This window comes from Muscardinus avellanarius, assembly GCF_963383645.1.
Source record: "Muscardinus avellanarius genome assembly, chromosome: 1".
Classification (NCBI taxonomy): Eukaryota; Metazoa; Chordata; class Mammalia; order Rodentia; family Gliridae; genus Muscardinus; species Muscardinus avellanarius.
Window position 1 is genome coordinate 134,686,806 of NC_137786.1, and position 6,000 is coordinate 134,692,805.

Genomic DNA, 6,000 nt, shown 5'->3' on the forward strand with positions numbered 1-6,000 from the left:
CTGAAAAAGGTAACATGGAAATCACACTAGGGATGAAAGTCAGGATGGAAAAGACCATATACTTCACTCTATGGGGAGGAGGCCAGCAACCATGGAGTAACACATTGTAAGAGACTGGCCTTTTCCTGGCTGCAGGGCACAGTGAGATCTCAGGCCACAAATCAGAGCACACATTGAAAATATATCCACTGTCAAACCAGCTCCCACCCTAAACACAAACTATTACTAGGAAAATATGATGCCTACAATTCACTAAGCATAACCATAGCAACAACAAACCTCAAATCCAGCCCAATTTCTAGTTAGACTAACCCAAACTGCTGTTTCAAAGTCTTAGCAGAAGAAAAGATATATCTCCTTTATAGGCATAAAAAATATTTACCTCTCATCAACAACAAAAATATATATATAATTCATACAAAGAGAAGAGTAAAAGAAACATTCATTCACAATAAAAAGTAATCATCAGAACAGATTGAGACATGACACACATGTTGAAATTATATGACAGTGAATTTAATTAATTAATTAATTAATTGCAATACTAGGGATTGAACCCAGGAGCATTTTACCTCTGAGCTACACCAAAGCCCTATTTTTTATTTTTTATTTTGAAACAGGGTCTCACTGAGTTGCAAAGGGCTTTACAAAGTAGCTGAGGCTGTCCACAAGCCGAGATCCTCCTGTCTCAGCCTCCCAAATGCTGGGATTACAACATGCACCACCACACCCGGCTATATGACAGTGAATTTTAAATAGAGGACTCTAAAAAAAAGGTATTTAACTCCAATGGTTTATATATCTGCCTTTAGAATAGTACTACACTGTTTCAATTATTGTAACTTTATATGGTTTGAAATCAGAAAATATATATCTTCTAGCTTTGTTCTTTTTCAAGATCGTTTTGGGTATCTAGAGTCCATATTCCATATTAGGATAGATTTTTTTTCTGAAAAATAAATATATAAATATATGATAGTTTCACCTAAAAAAATAGAAAAAAAATATTCTCTGGTAAGTAAGAAAGTAAAAAGAAATATTGAAATGTTATCTTTAAGTCATCAAAAGCTTGGTATCAGACAAATGAAACTGTTATGTGAGATTATCATTTTTAAGTTTGGATAAATTGCTATAATACTAGATGTCAACCACTAAGCCAAGCATGGGAGGGAGGGATGGGGAAAGAATGGGGTGGGGATCGGGTGGGGGCTGACTGGGCGATGTGTGCATGTATGTCTACAAAAGTTTGTATCCCACTATGATGTATGAATACAGTGCACCAATAAAAAAAAAAGAGAGATTATACGAATCATCAAAAAAAAAAGGTAAGCCAGATTCAAAACTTAGTGCATAATACCAGCAGCCAAATGAAGATATTAGAAAAAAATAGAAATGTTGAAATTAAAAATTTCAGTAATAGACAAAAATGCCTTCAATTGGTTCATCAATACAATAAGTAAACTAAAGAAAGACCTAAAGAACTTAAAATTTTCAGAAAATTTCTCAAACTGAAGAGAATAAAGAAGAAAAAAAAGAAAGAAAGACTGAACAGAGAATCCAAGAGCTGTTGAACAAACCAACTGGTCTTAACAAGACAATTTAAATGCCAGAAAAAAGAGAGAAATATTGAGGCAGAAGAAATACTTGAGTAAATGATCAAGAATTTTCTAGAGTTAATGACAGAGGCCAACTCACAGCTCTAAGAATTCCAAAAAAACACCTAGGAGGATAAATAACAAAATAAAACAACACAAAAAGCATACCTATTTATAGAGAAGGCAAGTGGCTGAAAATGAAAGACAAAGAGAAAATCTTGAAGGCATTAGAGGAAAAGCAATCTTTATATATTGGGGAATAAAAATAAAAATTTTATCACTTGCATAACACTTTTCTTTAGATGTCTTGAAAGCTAGAAAACAATGGAGTAACACTTTCAGAGTGCTGAAAGAAAAAAAAGTCAACAATAATTTTGCAGCACTCTAGATGAGGAAGAAGAAACTATAGATGAGCCGAAAAGGAGGCCTAACTGAGGGGGGTGGGAAGAAGAGGAGAGGGAAATTTTCCTAATGTAGATAATGTACACTCATAAACATATCAAAGTCAATCACTAAACCAAACATGAGGAGGGAGGGTAAGATTGGGAAAGGGCTAAATGAGTGATGTGTGTATATGTGCCTCTACTATCTTGTACCCCATTAAGATGTATGACTACAATAAACCAATTAAAAAATTTAAAGAATTTTTAAAGAATTTTTTGTAAATGAAAACATTTTTCCAAAATAAATGAGAGATATAAACTTTTTCATATAAACAAAAACATATAATTGATTACCAATATGCCTATATTATAGGAGATAAGAAAGAAACTTTTTAGTCAGAAATAATATGGTACAAGACAGAAACATGACTCTAAAAGAAATGAAGAGCGTGGAAATGAAAGAAGTAAAATTAATATGCAATTAAAGAAATTAATTTTTCCTTGTTTTTATTCACCCTAAAAGATAATGATGAGCTAAAGCAAGAATGGTAGAAGTGTTTTAGCATTTACACCATGTATAAAGTAAATTATATAACATAAAGGATATAAAAGAAGAATTGGGAATATATGACTAGAAGATTCTTCTACTAAACAAGAAGTGTTATAATTATATTAGAGAATATACTCTGATTAATTAAAAGTATATATTGTAAACCTTATGGCAACTATTTCTGAAGTTTTAATAATAATGATAAATCAGTAAAGAACACAAATGGCATAAAATTGCTCAATTATCTCATGAGTAAGCAGAAGAGATTTGAAGAATAAATGGAACTAATAATCAGTTGCTAGCAAGGTAACAAAAAATAAATGTAAATATATCAATAACTACATTAAATGTGAATGGAATAATCACATAAAAGAACAGTTAAAATGTGAAGATTATCAAATTGTATTTTTTCTGTATTTTTATTTTTTTATTTTTTATTGGCGCATTGTAGTCATACATCTTAATGGGATAAAAGACTTGTAGAGACATACATGCACACATCACCCAATTAGCCCACACCTGATCCCCAACCCATTCCCTCCCCATTCCTCCTACCCATGCTTGGCTTAGTGATTGACTTTGATATGTTTGCTTAAGTACATCATGTGCTTTAGAGAGTTTCCCTCTTCCCCCTTCTCATCCCCTCAGTTAGTTTGCCTTATTTTCTCCTCTATAGGATAGCCTTCTTCATCTAGAGTTCATCCTTTACCAATTTCTTCCTAGCTTTTGCATATTAAGGAAAGCATCCTATTTCTTATTATTTTGTGACTAACTAATATCACTTAGTATGATGTCCTCCAGTTCCATCCATTTTCCTGTAAATGATGTAATTGTGTTTTTCTTTATAGCTAAGTAAAATTCCATTGTGTATATACCCCATAGTTTTATAATCCATTCATCTGTTGATCAATTGAGAGCCAACAGAATAGGAGAAGATTTCTATTACCTACTCCTCCGATAAAGAACTAATATTTAGAATATACAGAGAACTCAAGAAACTCAGCACTAAGAAAACAAATAATCCAATCAAAAAAATGGGCAAGTGAATTAAGTAGGCACTTCACAAAAGAAGAAATTGAGATGGCCAACAAGTGCATGAAAAATGCTCAGCATCATTAGCAATCAGAGAGATGCAAATCAAAACTACCCTGAGATTTCCCCTAGCTCCACTACAATGGCAATCACTCAAAACACAAACAACAACAAATCCTGGAGAGGATGTGGAGAAGTTGGAACTCTAAAACATTGTTAGTGGGATTGCAAAATAGTACAACCACTTTGGAAAACAGTATGGAGGATCCTCAGAAAAATGGGAATGAACTTACCATTTGATTCAGCAATACCACTTCTGGATATCTACCCCCCAAAAAGAAACCAAACTACCAAACTAATGCATGCATATCTATGTTCATAGCTGCACAAGTCACCATTGTCAAACTATGGAAACAGCCAAGATGTCCATCATCAGATTGTATTTCTAAAAATTATGAACACCCAAACAGTATGATTGCTGATAAGAACCCAACATTATATACAATGATATGTTAAAAATAAAATTAAGATATTTCTGCTTCAAGAATATAAAGCAATGTACTTTCTCTATTTCTACTACTAAAAACAACTCAAACCCTAAAGATTATATATAAAGTAGACATAAGAAAATGCTAAATAGTGGAGAGAAGAAAGTAGACCAGCAAGGTACCTTGAGATCTAAACAAAAGCACAGGGGTGAGTTTCCTATATTTTTATTTTGACTTATATATCCTGAATTTGGAGTTAAGAAGCTGGTGGCCCAGAGACACCAAAGACAAAATTTGTTCTCCAAAGCTAACTCTTTCAGTTAAAGGACCAGGAAAGAGGCAGTCTCACAAGACAGAACTTTTCCAGACAATAATCACTCTACTCCAGGACAACAGCATTGAAAACGCAATCGCTGCTCTAGCACACATCTAGCAAAAGTCAAGTAAGAATGCCACACTTTGACCCTTTCCAGGCTGTACAAAATCACCTCAGAACTTCTGCGTGGTGGTCAGAAAAGGCCAAGAAAAGTGACAACTTTATCTTCATCAGTAAGGAACCTCTTTTACCAACACACTTCCAGTGAAGTCTGTGTAAAGAGTCATCAGTAACAAAGCATTCCTTCTATTACTGGCTGAAGTGGTGCCAGAGGAGATCTAATAGAGAGTCAAGATGGGCAGTCACTACCACCCAACAGTAAGCAACATGGTCACATCTACTGCAGTGCCAGTGGAGGCCACATAGGAAACTATAACTCATAGACCCCAGCACAAAAGCAAAGAATAGCTCCTGTCCTGGGTGTCAGGTTGGGTGGAGAACGTAGACTTCTGCTTTCACCTGCCAATAATAAGGCAACAACTCCCCCTTTCCTTTTTGAAGTGGGGTCAGTCAAAGCCAACTAAAATAGATATAAATAAGATCCAGAGTCTCATAGCATCATATGATAGTATTTCAAATGAAAGCCTCAGATCATACTTAGGATGAGGGAAATCTTAACTGAGATTTAAAAAAGGAAAACAAAAAGCTTATCAATAGATGCCAATACTGATATAACAAAACTGATAGAACTATTTGACAAAGATTTTTAATACATACATGATATAATACATACATGATAAAATTTGTTTCAGCAAGAAATTACAAATTTGAAATAAATGAAAACACAGACTGTTTCACCAAGAAATAGAAGATATACAGAAGAATCACATAGAAGACTTAGAAATAAAAATTTAAATTATTTTAAAGGAATTAGTAGCCAGAGGAGAAACTCTCAGCAGGCAAGCATAACAGTGGGAATTTTTTTTTTTTTTTTTGGTGGTGGTACTGGGGTTCCTGGAAGCCCTTCTACCTCTGGACTACACTCCCAGACCTATTTTTACATTTTTATTTGGAAACAGGGTCTCCTAAGCCAGCGCACGCGGCTGGCTTCGAACCTGCACGATCCTCCTGTCTCTGCCTCCCAAGCGCAGGGATTACAAGCGTGCGCCACCATGCCCGGGAACAGTGGGAATTCAAGAAACAGAGGAAAGAGTAAGTGAATTGAAAGATAAAACAATAAAAGTTACCCAGTGTGGAAAACAAAAATAAAACAAACTGGAAAATCAATACAGATTCAGTAATCTGTCAGAAAATAACAACATCTAACATTCATGTTATTAAGGTCCAGAAAGAGATTAGAAATAAGACATAGCTGGAAATGTTTTCAAAGAAATAATGGCTAAAAGCTTCCCAAATTTGACAAAAGACATAAAAGTATACATTAAAAAATAAAAATTCTAAGATGTACAAATTTAAAGCAATCCAAACAAAAACATATCATAATCAAATTGAGAAAACAAAGGCAAAAATTAAAATCTTGTAGCCAATAAAGAAAAATGTCACCTAACTGTATAGAAGAAAACATTTAAATTATAGTGAATTTGTTAGAAACTATGAAAGCCAAATAGAAGTAACA